The sequence below is a fragment of the Notamacropus eugenii genome, chromosome 4 (assembly GCF_028372415.1).
Source record: "Notamacropus eugenii isolate mMacEug1 chromosome 4, mMacEug1.pri_v2, whole genome shotgun sequence".
Lineage (NCBI taxonomy): Eukaryota > Metazoa > Chordata > Mammalia > Diprotodontia > Macropodidae > Notamacropus > Notamacropus eugenii.
In genome coordinates, this window is record NC_092875.1 from 136353645 (window position 1) to 136373301 (window position 19657).

Here is a 19657-nt window from a genome sequence, read left to right on the forward strand (position 1 = left end):
ATTTATATTTATTTATCTGTTTATTTATCTATCATCAATGTATATCTATCAGGGCAACTAGGCGGTGCAGCGGATAGAGCACCAGTGCAGGAATCAGGAGGACCTGAGTTCAAATCTCACCTCAGACACTTGACACTCACTAGCTGTGGGACCTTGGGCAAGTCACTTAACCCCAGTTGGCTCATCCTGGATCATCTCCAGTCATCTAGTCAGATCTGATCACTGGATTCAGATGGCTCTGGAGGAGAAGTGAGGCTGGAGACTTGCACAGCCCTCCCTCACTCAAAACAAAGTCAAATGCAAGTCATGGCATTATTTCTCTGATGGCGTGATTGTCTTTGGCAATGAAGGATGAACACACATCTATATCTATCTATCTATCTATCTATCTATCTATCTATCTATCTATCTATCTATCTATCTATCATCTATCTCCTTGTAAGTACTTAGTTACATGCTGTCTCCCACATTAGAAAGTAAGCACATTGAGGATAAAGACTGTTTTTTCCTTTCTTTGTATTGCTAATGCCTAACAGTGCAGGGTACATATTCAGCATTTAATAAGTTGTTACTGGTTGACATTACTACCCTCATTGGGGATGACCCTAATTTTTATATAGATGGCCTTCAAAAGCATTTATTTGGATAAGAGAGTAGGCATATATGTTGGTAAAATATTGATGTCTCGTTGGTACTCTTTTTTCAGTATTACCAAGGTCCAGTGTTTTATTTTTTTTTCTATTTTTTAGCATCCTTCTCTGTTCAGATGTCCTGCATATTGTTCTGTAAATACATTGACAATAGTGTTGCTTCCAGGATTTTCTTATAAATATACTTAAATCCATCAGGTTGCTTTTTTCCTCCCATCATTTTTTCTTTTTGATATGATTTCTACCTTACCAATATATACTCCAACTACTATGACTTTTAGGGTTCAAATATGGTTACTTTATTATCCTTGATGAAGAAAATAGTTTGATTATTTTAAAATGGATTTTGCATTTCTTTTCCATTTTTATTCTACTTAAATAGTTTTTTTTTTTTCCACTTTCACCATTTAATGGCCTTGGGTTGTTTTTGTGTACTTAGTTATCTTGCATACATTTTAAAACTTAACTAATTAATTTTTAGTTTTCAACATTCATTTCCCCGAGATTTTGAGTTACAAAGTTTCTCCACATCTCTCCTCTTCCCCCTCTGTCCCAAGACAGAGTGCATTCTGATTACCCCTTCCCCTAGTCTACCCTCCCTTCTCTTACCACCCCACTCTTATCCCCTTCCCTCTTACTTTCTTGTAGAGCAAGATACATTTCTATACCCCATTGCTTGTATGTCTTATTTCAGTTGTATGTAAAATAATTTTGATTTTTCTTTAAATTTTGAGTTCCAAATTCTCTCCCTTCTTCCCTCCCCACCCACTTCCATTGAGAAAGCAAGAAATTCAACATAAGTTATTCATGTATAGTTATGCAAAAAATCCACTTCCATAGTAGTCATATTTTTTTTTTAAATTAAATTTATTTATTTAACTTTTAACATTCATTTTCACAAAATTTTAGGTTACAAATTTTCTCCCCTTTTATCCCCTCCCCCCCCAAACACCAAGCATTCTAATTACCCCTATGACCAATCTGCTCTCTCTTCTATCATCCCTCTCTGCCCTTGTCTCCATCTTCTCTTTGGTCCTGTAGGGCCAGATAGCTTTCTATACTCCTTTACCTGTATTTCTTATTTCCTAGTGGCAAGAACATTACTCGACAGTTGATCCTAACACTTTGAGTTCCAACTTCTTTACCTCCCTCCCTCTCCACGCCTTCCCTTTGGAAGGCCAGCAATTCAATATAGGCCAAATCTGTGTAGTTTTGCAAATGACTTCCATAATAGTTGTGTTGTATAGGACTAACTATATTTCCCTCCATCCTATCCTGTCCCCCATTACTTCTATTCTCTTTTGATCCGTTCCCTCCCCATGAGTGTCGACCTTGAATTGTACTCTCCTCCCCATGCCCTCCTTTCTATCATCCCCCCCACCCTGCTTGTCCCCTTGTCCCCCACTTTCCTGTATTGTGAGATAGGTTTTCATACCAAAATGAGTGTGCATTTTGTTCTTTCCTTCAGTGGAATGTGATGAGAATAGACTTCATGTTTTTCTCTCACCTCCCCTCTTTATCCCTCCACTAATGAGTCTTTTGCTTGCCTCTTTTATGAGAGATAATTTGCCCCATTCAATTTCTCCCTTTCTCCTCCCAATATATTTCTCTCTCACTGCTTGATTTCATTTTTTTTTAAGATATGATCCCATCCTCTTCAATTCACTCTGTGCACTCTGTCTCTATGTATGTGTGCGTGTGTGCATGTGTGTGTGTGTAATCCCACCCAGTACCCAGATACTGAAATGTTTCAAGAGTTACAAATATTGTCTTTCCATGTAGGAATGTAAACAGTTCAACTTTAGTAAGTCCCTTATGACTTCTCTTTGCTGTTCACCTTTTCATGATTCTCTTCATTCATGTGTTTGAAAGTCAAATTTTCTTTTCAGCTCTGGTCTTTTCATCAAGAATGCTCGAAAATCCTCTATTTCATTGAAAGACCAATTTTTCCCCTGAAGTATTATACTCAGTTTTGCTGGGTAGGTGATTCTTGGTTTTAGTCCTAGTTCCTTTGACTTCTGGAATATCCTATTCCATGCCCTTCGATCTCTTAATGTAGAGGCTGCTAGATCTTGTGTTATCCTGATTGTATTTCCACAATACTTGAATTGTTTCTTTCTAGCTGCTTGCAATATTTTCTCCTTGACCTGGGAACTATGGAATTTGGCCACAATGTTCCTAGGAGTTTCTCTTTTTGGATCTCTTTCAGGTGGTGTTCTGTGGATTCCCTGAATATTTATTTTGCCCTCTGGTTCTAGAATCTCAGGGCAGTTTTCCTTGATAATTTCATGAAAGATGATGTCTAGGCTCTTCTTTTGATCATGGCTTTCAGGTAGTCCCATAATTTTTAAATTGTCTCTCCTGGATCTATTTTCCAGGTCAGTTGTTTCTCCCATGAGATATTTCACATTATCTTCCATTTTTCCATTCTTTTGGGCTTATATTGTGATATCTTGCTTTCTCACAAAGTCCTTAGCCTCCATCTGTGCCATTCTGATTTTGAAAGAACTATTTTCTTCAGTGAGCTTTTGAATCTCCTTTTCCATTTGGATAATTCTGCTTTTGAAAGCATTCTTCTCCTCATTGGCTTTTTGAACATCTTTTGCCAATTGAGTTAGGCTAGTTTTCAAGGTGTTATTTTCTTCAACATTTTTTTGGGTCTCCTTTAGCAGGGAGCTGATCTGCTGTTCATGCTTTGACTTCATATCTCTCATTTCTCTTCCCAGCTTTTCCTCCACCTCTCTAACTTGATTTTCAAAATTCTTTTTGAGCTCTTCCATGGCCTGAGCCCATTGGGTGGGCTGGGACAGAGAAGCCTTGATTTCTGTGTCTTTGCCTGATGGTAAGCATTGTTCTTCCTCATCAGAAAGGAAGGGAGGAAATGCCTGTTCACCAAGAAAGTAACCTTCTATAGTCTTATTTCTTTTCCCTTTTCTGGGCATTTTCCCAGCCAGTGACTTGACCTCTGAATATTCTCCTCACACCCACCTTGCCTCCTGATCTTCCCAGCCAGTGCTTGGGGTCTGAGATTCAAATGCTGCTTCCAGCCTTAGGGCTTTTGGCGGGGGCAGGGCTGCTATTCAGTGTGAGATTAAATTCAGGTGCTGAGGTTGGGGCAGGGCTGCCTCTCAGGCTCAGTTCCCTCAGGGGGTTTATGCACAGACCTTCCACAATGGATCCAGGCTCCAGCCCCCCTGGGGAGTCCCGGTCTGCAGCCGCCTCTCAGCTTCTACCTCCTGGGGGGGCCTGAGTTGTGGGGGCACCCCACTCCCCTCTCGACCCGCCAAAGAGACTCTCTCACCGACCCCTGTCACCTGTGGGTGGAAGGACCCGCGTGGCCACTGGAGATCCCGTCCCTGAAGCCCGCTTGGATCTTTTCCTCTCGGTGCCGCGACCGCGGCAGGGCTGCACTCAGCTTCCAGTCCAGGCACCCAGTCCGCAGTGCGAAGGACCCCCCACGAGAGGTTTGCAGGTCTCTCTGGAACAGAAATCTCCCTTGCTCCAATGTTCCATGGCCTCTGGGTGCAGAATTCGCCATGAGTTACTTCCCTTTTGCTGTTCTATGGGTTGTGGGTTCGGAGCTATGTGTATGTGCGTCTTTCTACTCCGCCATCTTGGCTCTGCCCCCTAGTAGTCATATTTTGAAAGGCTAACTATATTTCTCTGCATCCTTTTCTGCCCCACTATTATTCTATTTTCTCCTTTAACCTTTTTAAAAGTGTTTCCTTCTGACTACCCCCTCCCTGATCTGTCTTCCCTTCCATCACCCCCATCTCCTTTCCCCTTACTTTACTGGATGGTAATTGAGTGCATAGGTTATTCCCTCCTTAAGCAAATCCAATGAGAGTATGGTTGACTTATTCCCTCTTCCCTTCTCCCTCTTCTCCTCCACTGTGAAAATGTTCATGCCTCTTTTATGTGAGATTATTTACCTCATTTTATTTCTCCCTTTCTCTTTCTGCCAATATATTCCTCTTTCACTCCTTAATTTTATTTTTAGATATTATCCCTTCATATTCAATTCACCATGTATCTATCTATCTATCTATCTATCTATCTATCTATCTATCTATCTATCTATCTATCTATCTGTCTGTCTGTCTGTCTGTCTGTCTGTCTGTCTGTCTGTCTGTCTGTCTGTCTATCTATCTATCTATCTATCCATCTATCCTTCCATCCATCCATCCATCCATCCATCCATCCATCCATCCATCCATCCATCCATCCATCCATCCATCCATCCATCCATCCATCCATCCATCTATCTATCTATCTATCTATCTATCTATCTATCTATCTATCTATCTATCTATCTATCTATCTATCTATCTATCTGTATTTCTTTCAACTACCCTAATAATGAGAAAAGTCTTGTGAGTGACAAATATCTTTCCATGTAGGAATGTAAACAGTTCAACTTTAATAAATCCCTTATGCTTCCTCTTTCCTGTTTATCTTTTCATGTTTCTCTTGAGTTTTGTATTTGAAAGTCAAATTTTCTGTTGAACTCAAGTCTTTTCATAATGAATGTTTGAAAGTCCTCTATTTCATTGAAATTCCATTTCTACCAACACACCCCCGACAAAGTATTATACTCGGTTTTGTTGGGTAGGTGATTCTTGGTTTTAACCCTAGTTCCTCTGACCTCCACAATATCATATTCCTAGCCCTTTGATCCCTCAATATAGAAACTGCTAGTTCTTGTGTTTTACTGATTGTATTTCCATGGTACTTGAACTGTTTCTTTCTGTCTGCTTGCAATATTTTCTCCTTAACCTGAGAACTCTGCAATTTGGCTGCAACATTCCTAGGAGTTTTCCTTTGGGGATCTCTTTCAGGAAGTGATTGCTGAATTCTTTCAATTTCTATTTTACCTTCTTATTTATCAGCAGTTTTAGGTGATAATTTCTTGAAAATTGATTTCCATGCTCTTTTTTTGATCATGGCTTTCAAGTAGTCCAATAATTTTTATATTATCTTTCCTGGATTAATTTTTTAGATCTATTATTTTCTTAATTAGATATTTCACATTGTCTTCTATTTCATTATTTTGCTTTTGTTTTATAATTATTTGATTTCTCATAAAGTCATTAGCTTCCATATGCTCCATTCAAACTTTTAAGGAATTATTGTCTTTAGGCATTTTAAGGCATTTCTTTTTAAGGCATTCTTCTACTCATTGGCTTTTTGGATCTCTCTTGCCATTTGAGTTAATCTATTTTTTAAGGAGTTACTTCAGCATTTTTTGGATCTCCTTTACCAAGCTAATGATCCAATTTTCACGATTTTCTCTCATTTCTCTTCTCAAGTTTTCCCCTACTTCTCTTACTTGATTTCTGAGCTCTTCCATAGCCTGTAACCAACTTATATTTTTCTTGGAGGCTTTTGATTTTAGGAACTTTAACTCTGTTGTCTTCTAGTTGTATATTTGGGTCTTCTTTGTCACCAAAGTAAGATGTTATAGTCAGATTTTTTTTCCCTCCTATTTGCTCCTCTTCCCAGCCAAATACTTGACTTTTAAACTTTTGTCAAGATAGGACTGTGGTTCCATTGGGGGTGTGGGTGAGTGTCCCAGACCTGTCCCAGGTTTCTGGAGTTTTGTATCAGCCACTCTATATCTCACCTTCTGTGAGCCCAGAGCTCCAGAAGCAGCCACTGCTACTGCTGATGCTGCTCTTGCTGCTGCCACCACCTCCTCCCCCACCCTGGGGCTGGGGCCCAGATCCTAGCTGGACTTTGCTCTTCTTTCATCCAGGTCCCACAGAGTTTTTCCACTGACCTTCTATGTTGTTTTTGGAGTTTGTGGGTTGAGAAATCTGGAAACTTCCACAACTGCCAATGATTCAGTCCCCTGAGGCCTGCTTCAGCCCTGTCTGTTCAGGTATACCCCACACTGGACTGTGCTATGCTATGATGCCCAAGATGATGTAACCTTTCAGGCTGTCTCGGGCTTCAGATTTGCTTCACTCAGTCATTTTGTGGATTTTGCTACTCTAGAATTTGTTTAGAGTCATTTTTTGCAGGTATTTGGAGGGTTTTGTGGGGAGAACTCAAATAAGTCTGTGCTATTACTCCACCATCTTGGCTCTGCTTCCCCACCATATATTTTTAAAAACTGGTCTTAACCTCCACTTTTACTGTCTGCTTTATGAAATTATAGTATTCATAATTGCCCATCATTATTCATATTAAAATTTTTGTAATGAAGTTATATTCTAATCTGCCATTGTCTTTAGCAATTACCTGTCTCCATTTGGAAAATGTCAGATATTTACTGAGTAAGACAGGTTCTTTTGGTTTCCTTGATGTATAAACTAATTTATTCTGGTTAAAGTTCTATATGGAATGATAGAATTTGAGCTTTATCATTGACCACATATGATGTGGGAATAATGTAAAGTACATGGAATTAGGAATTAGAGAAGTGGATTTTGTATCTAACTCTTAAATACCTGGGTGTGGAAAAGTTGCAAATTGTCTAGTGCTCAGATTCTTCATATTTTAAAACAGGAAATTTGACTAAGTGATCTCTGTGGTCTTTGCTGACCTTTATTATTCAGTGATTCAATACTCCAATACTTCTGTGGTCTCACTGATGGGGAGATGCTTTCCAAAAATCCAGATTACAATGTAATTTGTGGCTGCCCACACTTTGTAACTGTCATCCATGTCTTGGTAGAAAATCCATCCTGCTTGAAGGGACATTCTTAAGTTATCTTGGCATTGTGGAACTGATAATTGAGCACATTGATTATTCATCAGTTATTGTTCCCTCTCACTCTATTAGTTAATCCATAAAAAAATTTATTAAATACCTACTACATTCCAGACGCCATTCTAGAGGCTGGGAATATAAAGACAAAGATGAATCAGTGCCTTCTATCAAAGAACCTGTTATATTTGGAGAGGGGAGGAGACCAATGCATATATTTGTACATATCTGAAAAACATGAAAAGTAAATACAAGGGTATGGGGGCAAAGAAATACTAGCACATGGACAAATGAGGTAAAAAACATTTCAGATTTGCTGTTTGAGACAAGTTTTGAAGAAAGCTAGGAGTTCTACAAAATGAGGGTAAAGAAGGAGTGCATTCCTGACCTGGCCTACAACCAGTACAGAGGGACAGAAATAGAAATTGGAATGTCACATATAAGTAAGATTAATAAAGTTATCCATCTTAATGCCTGATCATATACATATTGAATGATATACTTCCACATAATTCCTTATTGGCAATATGCTATAGACTGCTCATTACTAACATATGTTTGTCTGTTCTCCTTTAAATGATCCACAACTTCAAGTACTTTGAGATCTATGAGTGCCTTCACTCATGGCCATACAGCACTCTCAGTATAGTGCTGTTAGAAAGGTGGATGCCCATTACAGGGAGAAGTTTAAAGTCATTCAAATAATTTTCAATTCTTTGAAAGTAATTTAGTTTACTCTTTCTGCTCAATTATCAGAACAATAAGTATTTCACATCTAATTCATTTTTCCTGCACAATATAAGCTTCAAACAAGAGTCTTGATGGACTTCATCAGATCTTCATCATGGAAGTAATCCTTTCTTAACTTGAATTTCTGTGTGAAGAAATTCCCTCCACTAATAGACATGTGCTCCTCAGCAGAGTTGGGTGTCAAACAGAGGAGACAAGTGAACATTCTCTGTAAGAGAGCTCTCTATAAGAAAGTGTTTCACATTTTTCTTCATTGGTTCCCTGGAACTTGAACTGGTTGTTACATTGATCACATTTCTTGAATTTTTCAAAATTGTTAATGATATGAAAGAGAGAAAAATAAATTCTTGATAATTGAAAAAATATTAAAAAGAAATTTTATAAAACATAAGATGAAAATTCAGACCCACGTGGTTTGTTAGTTTAACTTCATTCTTCCTAGCAACAAATTGTAGTAAAACAATAGTTGTAGTGAAATATATATATATGTATATTATATTATATTACATTATATTATATTACATGATTAGATACTGTTCACAAATGATAGAATTACTACTAATCTTGTTAAAGATAAGAGTTTTTGAAGAGAAGTAGAATGGAGAAGAGGGAAGACTAGACATTTCCATGAAAGGAAAATAAATATCACTACTGCCCAGGGGAGACATAGGCCAGTCCCTGGTCTTTTATATTTAAAATCCTATTCCTCTTTAACAGTATCCTCAACTTTGAGAACCATAAATTATTCATATATGATTCATTTAGTATTTACTAAATGTTTCTTGATTAATTGATAAGTGAATTCAAAAAGTGTATCTCCAACTAAGGAAAAGAATACTTCAATGCAGGAGAAATTCTTTGGCCAACAGGTTTTGACATCTTTTCAAGAGCAATATATGTTAATTTTTTAAAAAAGCTATTCGAAATAAATATTTGAATTAAAAATCTTTCTGAAAGTGAAAGAAATGCATAGATATTCAACTATCTACAATTCTTATATTATTATATTATAGATAATATATAATATTATCTATAATATATATAATACATAATTGTATGTATTATATTATATATAAAGAGTGTTTGTTATGTTGATTAATGGGTGGGAAGTCAAGAATAGAGCAAAACATTAGGTGTATAATAAAAGAGTGACTTCAAGAACTTAAAAGTGAATTCTATTATAAAATGAAAACTGCAAAGATTACATGTGTTATAGGGAACAATATTTTTCAGTCTACACATAATTGAATCTGTCAACTTTACCAATGGATCTTTAGAAAGAAACTTTAGTAAATAGTAGAAAATAAGAAAATTATCTTCCAACTAGGAAGCATAGGTATGAAGAGCAAATTGCAAGCACATTTTGTCAAAAAAAGAAAAAATAATAAACAATTTAATAATAATTTTTATTGTTCAGCATCTTACCTTTCATTTATTTTAGTTTTCCATTTCCAACAGTGAAAATGAATAATATTCTACCCATAATTGGTTTCTAAGGCTCACAGAAAACTTTTAATTCATAAGAATGAAAGAACAGAATTCTTATATATATGAATTTATTGAAACTGCATTTACACAGAGAAGTTTTAAAACCATATATTCTGTGAATTGCAATTATTTCCATTTCAAATTCTCTGATTTCTTTAAAATATTTTTATAAGCTAAGTAATAAACATCATTAATTAAAAAATAAAAAATATGCAAATATAAACACTTTTTGGCATTTTTAGATAGTGCCTAAAGAAGTGGGTTAACAGGAAAGGGAAATCATAAGGGACTTAATAAGGTTTAACTGTTTACATTCCTACATAGGAAGATAATATTTTCAACTCATAAGGTCTTTCTCATTATTAGAGTAGTTAAAAGGAGCATATACAGACTGAGGACATAGGTGTGAGTTGAATACAAAGGGATGATAGCTAAAGAATAAAATTAAGGGGTGAGACAAGAATGTACTGGGAGGAAAGGAAAGGGAGAGGTAGAATGTGGTAGGGCATTTCACATAAAAGAGGAAAGAAAAGTTTTTATAGTGGAGGAGAAGAGGGGGAATACAGGGAAGGGAGTGAGAGAACCTTACTCTCATCAGAATTGGCTTGAAGAGGGAATAACATACACACTCAATTTGGTAGAGAAATCTACTTTACTCTACAGGGAAGTAGGAGGGGAAGGAGATTAGAGAAGGTGGGTTGATAGAATGGAGAGTAGATTGGGGTAGGGGATAGTTAAAAGTCAAATACTTTTGAGGAAGAACAGGGTGAAAGGAGAAATAGAATAGAATGGAATAAAATAGAATAACCAGAGTGATGCGTGTGTGGGGGATTAGATGGAAGGAAATACAGTTAGCAATAATAATAGTGAAAAAAATGAAGTTTCTCTGATAAAGGCTTCATTTCTCAAATATATGAAGAATTGAGTCAAGTTTATAAAAAAAAAAAATAATGAAAGCTGTTCCCCAACTGAAAAATGATCATTTAATTTGACCAGTTTTCAGATGAAGCAATCAAAGCTATCTATAGTTATGTGAACAAAGCACTCTAACTCAGTATTGATTGGAGAATTACAAATTAAAACAATTCTGAAGTACTACCTAGGAAACTGGCTAATAGAATAGAAAAGGTAAATGACAAATGTTGGAGGAGATGTAGGAACAATGAGACATTAATGTTCTGTTGGTGGAGTTGTGAACGGACTCAACCATTTTATAGAGCAATTTGGAACTATGTCCAAAGGGATATAAAACCATGCATACTCTTTGACCTAGTAATACCATGAGTAGCTCTATATCCCAAAAGAGACAAAAAATGGAAAAGGACGTGTATGTATAACAATAATTATAGCAGCTCCTTTCTAGGGGGAAATAATTAAAAATTGAAGGGAAGCCCATTAATTAGGGAATGGCTGAACAAGTGTGTGGTATGATGGTATATTATTGTACTATAAGTAAAGATGAGCAGGATGTTCTCAGAAAAACCTGGAAAGAACTTCATGGACTGATGCAATGTAAACTGTACTGTTTACAATGTAATGGCGTATGGTAAGAAGATCAGCTGTGAATGACTTAGTTTTTCTCAACAATATAAAAATCCAAGATAACGCTAAAGGACTTACGATGAAAAATGTTACCTATTTCCAGAGAAAGAACTGATGGTATCTGAATATAGATTTAAGCATGTTTTTTTACTGTATTTTTCTTGAGTTTCCTTTTGTTTATGTTTTCTTTCACAGCATGACTATTATGAATATGTTTTACTTAACTACACATTTATAACCTATATCAAATTACTTGCCTTCTCTATGGGGGAGGGTGGGGAAAGAGGAAGGGGGAAAGTTTTGAACTCAACATTTCAAAAATGAATTAAAAATATTTTCATATGGATTTGGGGAGAAATAAGATATTAAATTAACAAAATAAATAAATATACTGTTTATATTCCTTCATAAAAAAATTATATGTATAACTCTTGAAAATTTCCTTATTATCAAGGCAGTTAGAAGGAATATACATAGAAAGCAAAGGTGTGAGTTGAATTTGATGGTATGATTATCTTCAAAAAATAAGATTAAGGAATGAGAAATAAGAATGTCCTGGGAGAGGTAGAATAGCATAAATTATCTGTCATTGGAGAGACCTGAAAGAGATTTTGCAGTGAAGGAAAATATGGAAAGTAAGGAGGAGAGCACATGAACCTTACTCTTATCTTAATTGGCTAGAAGAGGTAATAATATGTACACTCATTTTGGTGTAGGAGTCTGTCTTACCATACAGGAAAGCAGAAAGGGAAGGCATAAGGAAGGGGGGAGCTTTAAGAAAGGGGAAAGTGAAAGTCAGAAACAAAATGCTTTGAGAATGAACAGGACAAAAGGAGAAAGTAGGATAAACAAGGTTAAATAGGATAAATAGGTTAAGATATAGCAGTCATTACTCTGAAAAAATATTGCAATGAGTTTCTCTGATAAAGATGTTAATTACTCAAACATATAGAAAACAGTCAAATTTATAGTGATAAGAGATATATCTCAAATGATAAATGATCAAAGGACAAAAACAGGCAGTTCTCATAAAAATTATTCAAAGCTATCTATGGTCATAAGAAAAAAATGCTCAAAATTACCATTAGAGGAATACAAATTAAAACAACTCTGAACTATTACTTCATACCTGTCAGATTAGCTAATATGACAGAAAAGGAGAATTATAAATGCTGGAAGGGATGTGTGAAAATTAAAACACTAATGTCCTATTCGTGAATTGGTAAAGTATACTGATTCAACCATTCTGGAGAGTGATTTGAGACTATGCTCATTGGGCTATAAAACTATCTGTAACCTTTATCCAAGCAATACCCCTACTAGGTCTGTGTCTTAAATAGATAAAATACCAAAAGGGAGAGGACTTATATGTACAAAAACATTTATAACATCTCATTTAGTGGTGACAAAATATTAGAAATGGAGGGGATGTCCATCATTTGCAGAGTAGCTGAACAAGTTGCATATGATTATAACGGAATACTATTATTCTTTAAAAAATGATGAGCAGAATGCTCTCAGAGAAAAGAGAAACAGGGAAAGTTTTGCATAAATTGATGCAAAGTGAAATGAGCAGAACCAGAATATTGTACACAGTGAGAACAATATTGTATAATGATCTTCTATGAACAAAGCTATTCTCACTGATAGTAACCCAAGGCTAAGCCACAGGACTTAGGATAAAAGGGGCTGTCTACCTCCAGAGAAAGAACTGGTAGAGCCTGAATGTAGATCACAGATACTTATTCATTATTTCAGGGTTTTTAGTCTTTTCTTTTTTTTCCCTGGGTTCTAGTCTGTGTTTGAGGGTCTCATATCTTTTTTTTTAATATGTAATTTATTTATTTTTCAGTTCTTAACATTCACTTCCAGAAGAATTTGAATTCAAATTTTTCTCCCCATCTCCCTGCACTCCCCACCCCAGGACAGCATGCACCCCATCCACCCCTTCCTCCAGTCTGTCTTCCCTTCTATTACCCACTGTTTTTCCATTCCCCCTTCCCTTCTATTTTGGTGTAGGGCAAAATAGATTTCTATACTTCATTGCCTGTATAGATTAATTTCCATTTGCATGGTAAAAGAATTTTTAACATTCTTTCTTAAAGTTTTGAATCTATATTATCTCCCTACTTCCCCATATACCCTCATGGAGAAAACAGGCAATTCAATATAGGTCATACATGTGTAACAATGCAAAGGACTTCCATAATATTTATGTTGTAAAAGACTAACCACATTTTCCTCTGTCCTATCTGGCCCTTCGTTTATTCCATTCTCTCCCTTGACCTGTCCTCGCACAATAGTTTGCTTCTGATTATCCTTTTCCCCAATTTGCTGTCCCTTCTATTTTCTTACCTCTCTTATCCCCTTCCTCCTTGCATTCCTGCAGGGTAAAATAGAGTTTCACATCCAATTGAGTGTGTTATTCCCTCCTTAAGCCAACTCCCATGAGAGAAAGCCTCAATTATTTCCTTTCATCTCCCCCCTCTTCCTCTCCATTGTAAAAGCTCTTTTTACCCTCTTATATATGAGATGAGTTGCTACATTCTACTTCTCTCTTTCTCTCACTCCTAGTACAATCCATTCAACAGTAAATTTTATTTTTTAAGTATCCTCCCTTCATATTCAGCTCACCCTGTGCCCTCTGTCTATGTGTGTATATATGTGAATATATGTATGTATATGCGCATATACATAAACATATACACACATATACATATACACACCTACACATTTATAATATATACATACCCATACGCACCTATATATTTATATTCCCTCTAACTACCCTAATACTGGAAAAAGGTCTCATGAGTTACAAATAACATCTTTCCATGTAGAGATGTAAACAATTCAACTTTAGTGAGTTCCTTAAGGCTTCTTTTCTGTTTTCCTTTTCATGTTGCTCTTGATCTTTGTATTTGAAAGTCAATTTTTCTATTCAACTCTGGTTTTTTCAACAAAAACGATTGAAGTCCTCTGTTTCATTGAAATTCCATTTTTCCCCTCAAGTATTATACTCAGTTTTGCTAGGTAAGTGATTCTTGCTTTTAATCCTATCTCCTTTGACCTCTGGAATATCATATTAAAACTCTTTGATCCCTTAATGTAGAAGCTCCTAAATCCTGTGTTATCTTAATTGCATTTCCATAATACTTGAATTATTTCTTTCTGGTTGCTTGTAATAATTTCTCCTTGACCTGGGAACTCTGGGATTGGGCTACAATATATTTCAAGGAGTTTTCCTTTTGGGATCTCTTTCAGGAGGTGATCAGTGAATTTTTTCCATTTCTATTTTACCTGCTGGTCCTAGAAGATCAGGATAGTTTTCCTTGATAATTTCTTGGAAGATGATTTCTAGGTTCCTTTTTGATTATGGTTTTCAGGTAGACCAAAAATTTTTAAATTATCTCCCCTGGATCTATTTTCCTGGTCATTGTATTTCCAATGAGATATTACTTTTATTCATTCTTTCAGCTTTAATTTGTAATTTCTTGCTTTCTCATAAAGTTATTAGCTTCCATCTGTTCCATTCTAATTTTCAAAGAACTATTATTTTCAGTGAGCTTTTGAGCTTCATTTTCCATTGGGCTAATTTTGCTTTTTAAAACATTCTTCTCCTCATTGGCTTTTTGGACCTCTTTTGCCATTTGGGTTAGTCTATTTTTATTTATCTATTTTAACAATGAAATTTATTTTATTTTTAATGTGCTCTATGATTTTATTTATTTTTTAAATTATTTGATTTATTTTCAGTGTTCTACAATCACTTCCATATATCTTAGATTTTTTTTCTCTTCCTCCCCTCTTTCCCCACTTCTCCCCACTGCCTTCCTGAGATGATGTACAATCTTATATAACTTCTATACATACTGTCTCATTAAATATGTTTTTACCTTAGTCATGTTGTATAGAAGAATTAAAATGAATGGAAGAAACCATAAAACAAAACAAAATATAGTACAAAAAAAAATGATCTGCTTCATTCTGCAATCCAATTCCATAGTTCTTTCTCTGATTGTGGAAGGTGTTTTGCCTCAAGAGTTCATTGGGAATTTTTTAAGTCCTTGCATTACAATGAAGTATTAAGTCTACCAGAAAAATTCCTCACACACTGTGGTTGTTACCATCTACTGGTTCTGCTCCTTTTACTCAGCATCAGTTCATATAAGTCCTTTCAGGCCTCTGTGAAGTCTCTCTGTTCATTTCTTATAGCACAATATAGTATTCCATTGAATTTATAAGCCACAATTCGTTCAGTCATTCCCCAATTGATGGACTTCCCTTGATTTTCAGTTTCTGGCTACCACAAAGAGAGCTAATATAAATAATTTTATATAAATATAAAAAGGTGTTATTTTCTTCAACATTTTTTTGGATCTCCTTTAGCAAGCTATTGACTTGTTTTTCATGATTTTCTTGCATCACTCTCATTTCTCTTTCCAATTTTTCCTCCACCTCTCTTACTTGATTTTCAAAATCCTTTTTGAGCTCTTCCATGACCTAAGACCATTACATATTTATTTTGAAGGTTTTGGATGTAGAAGCCTTGTCTTTTATGTCTTCCTCTGATGGTATGCTTTGTTCTTCCTTACCTGAACGGATGGAAGAAAATACCTGTTCACGAAGAAAGCCACCTTCTCTAGTCTTATTTTTTTCCCTTTTTTAGACATTATCCCAGCCAATTATTTGACTTTTGAGCTCTTTGTCAAGTGGAGATTATACTTTAGGGGACCTGTAAGTTCTTACTTCCTCCAAGGTGGCACAATTAAGGAAGAGGAGTTTACTTCTCTTCTGGCCTGCACTCTGGTCTGGGAGCATGATTCCGTCTCCAGAGCCTCCACCAGCTATATTATGCCAGCCAGAACTGCTCCACACCCCAGGACTGCCACTCAGAGCTGAGACTCAGATCAGCTACTTGATTCCCCCAGGGTCTTTAGGCTGAGGGCTCTAAAAAGTGGAAGCTGCTGCTGCAGTGGTTGCTGCAGCACCGGAACTGGGGCTAGGGACAGATAGAGCTCCCTTCTCACCCAGGTGAAAGAGCTTTTTTACTGACCTTTAAAGCTGTTTTTGGTTTTTGTAGGTTGAGAAATCTGGGAACTGCATCTGCTAACCAAAATTCTGTGCCCCAAGGTCTGTTCCAGTCCTGTGTGTGCCATGCTGCACGGTCAAGGCTGGGCTGTGCTCCACTCCACACCCAGTGTGATAGAACTTTCCTGTCAGCATTCCAGGCTGTCTTGGTTTGGAAATCTCTTTCACTGTTGTTTTGTGGCTTCTGCTGTTCTAGAATTTGTTTAACATTATCTTTTACAAGCATTTTATGGGCTATGGGGGTAGAGCTGAAGTAGATCATCCTTCTACTCCATCATCTTAGTTCTGACGCCTCATTTCAGGATATTATAAGTTGTTGAGTCACACCTTCTATATTTGTAGTCGATTTATTCTGGGATTATATTTTGGGCAAAAAATCTATTGTGTATCTAGGTTTTGTGGTATTAAAATTAAATTAAATAATTCAATATTCGGTGCATCTGAATTCCTAATATTCATTTTATCCTTCAAGAATAAAACCAAATAGAACAAACCACTAACTTCACACAAGTAAATTGTAGAGTTACTTTACGTTAAAAGTATTTTATGGAAGAAATAATAGAATAGCTTTGCTTGGGCATAAAGAGAAAAGTTAGGAACATTGAATGAATGTTATACATAGGCAAATTTAACCTTTACATAAATGACTATTCTAGTTTAATATGTAGTTCAATACCCTCACTGATGATTTTCCAGTGAAGGTTGGTGATCACTTGTCAGCTACTTTAGAGAGAGGAGGTCTTTATTCACTTATGAATTTGACTAGACAGAGTCCACTTCCAACTGTGATTCTGTTGCTAAAAACTAAGACTTTTTGTCAATAAACCCAGAGTACTTTCCTATACACTTACTCTGCCTCTCAATAACTGTCGCTGAGCTTTCAATTTGGTTGCTATTCTTAAAAAAATATGGAATCACCTATTTTTTAATTTGTTACTTTTTGATCACAAAGACAGTGTGTTACTGCATAAGTGCTTTGTTGTGGAAAGGAATTCTAAAGTAAATATATTGGAAAATACAGTAGATGTCACTTGTTCCAACTTCCTGTCCAGTACAGGCTTTCTTTTTCAAATACTTCTCCAACAGATGGCCATCAAACCATTACTTCTATTTGAAAGGAGTTTGCCACATTCCAAAGAAGCCAATTCTACTTTAACTCCAATATTCATCCATCCATCTACTCAGATTCCTTAGACACACATTCAAAAACATTGAGTAATACACTACTTATTAGAAAGTCCTTTATTTAAAATATTGAGATAAAATTTGCTCCTTTTAGCATCTACCAATTGTGGAACCTATCTCTTAGGGTTATTGTGAGATTAAATGATATAATAATTCTAAAGTGATTAACATAGTACATAGTAAGTGCTTTATAAGTGTTAGTTATTATTGTTGTTGTTGTTATTAATCACTTCCAGAACAACACAGTATGTATATTCTTACTCAATAAGAAAGAATTTTTAAGTTTTATATATATATATATATATATATAATCTCTTATATCAGTCTCCATATAAGAAGCTATATATACCCTTTTGCTTTGTGGTAATCCTTCACAGGACACATTGTAGAGTTTCTCTGTTCCCTCAAAATGAGGTTCATAGACTCAAATATAATAATCTTTATTTGGTCTGAAAAGAGAAAAAAATATAATGGGATAGTAACTTCTCATGATCTTGATATTTCATTATTTGAATGATTTCCATGGAAAGAGATTTAGCTTTTTCTACTTGTGCTCAAAAACCAGAATTAAGAGGGAGTGAATGAAAATCAGAAAGAGATTGACTTAGGTTCCATGTAAGGGAAATTTAAGGAAAAACTTCCAAATGTTTCAGAGGTTCCCAAACTATTTGGTCTACTGTAACCCCCTTTAAAAAAATTACTCAGGGTTCCCCTGAGAATCTACTTTCACTAACATTTTAACATTTTTACTTTTTTGGTTTGGAAATCTGCATCATTTCAAAAAATATAAAATATCTTTAAAAGGACACATCTTTAATAATTTATTGTAAATTTGTGATATTTCCCTGCATTGAAATTTGATGACGCAATGTTGCATTATGTGACCATCTAGTATCATACAAGTTGTATGTTACAACTAGTTATATGTTACAACAAGTTGTAACCTGCACATATCCCTGCCAATACATGCTAAGCTTCCTGAAAATGCATGAGATGCTTACCTGCCAACACTTACCTGTTAAAATCTGTCAGTAGACTTGATCATTGATGAGTTATAACTTGCATTTTGTGTTTATTTGGAAAATAATATGATCACTATGACTGCAACTATAATACAACAGATGAACATGTTGGAATGTTTATTTTCAAAATTTTCTTCCCTTTTTTTTCCTATATTTCCAATACCTCCTTATTTTTATTCAATGACTGCCAATTAAACCTGAGGCTACTACTGACCTCTGGATCATTCCAGCACCCCCGCAGGAGGTGGTATCTTCCACTTCAGGAACCTGTGGTTCCCTAACCAATAGTGGAATGTTCTGATGTGGAAAGGAACAAAGTTTCTCCTTCACTAAGAGATCTTCAAAAATATCTAAAGGGAGATAATATGGAAGGATCCCTGTTTAGGTATTGATTGGACTATAGATGATCTCTGGGTCTGTTCCACCTCCAGGATTCTGTGATTTATCACAAAGCTGGCTCACGCTTAGCTTATGATAAATTCAGTTTCACGACGTTTTTTGTATGAAGTAATTTCCAAACAGACTCCACTAATCCTTACTGACTCTTTGAATATGAATTCAATATTTCATCTTTATCCCAGGAACCTTGCCTCTTGTTAGTCTTGACCAGATATCATTGTATTAAAAAAGTCAAATCCCTTATCTCATCACCTTGCAAAGCCATCCTTCTATAATGTCTGACTGAGAAATGATACTGAAATTGTCTAGACTTTCATATCCTATAAAGCCTTCATTATGTTTATCTATGTTTCAGGGGTGAGAGCATGAATCAAGATAATTCATTTTGTAAATTATAGTCTCTCCTGACAAAGAAATGTGTCATTTGTTTCGTCTTGACTCATGTATTGGTTGTCCATACCATTTTAATTGATTTGGGCATGTATTATTATTATTACTGCTACAACTACTAATAAATGACATATGGCACTTCAGTATTTACACATTTCTCACAAACATAATAAAAATAGCAGCCATTTGACCATAACCTCAAGTTTGAGTAGTAATTATTTATTTACATGATCTCAGGATTGAATTGTAGTGCTTCCTCACTCTTCCACTCTCCCCTTTCCAAAGACATTCTCCAGGATATAACTACCCCAGGTGCAAGATCCTCTTTGGGTCTCCATTCCTAATACTATAACTCATGAGTTAATATTAATATATTTGCCTTATTTCTATTCAACTAGGGAACACAGAAAGTTCAAAGAAAAGACATT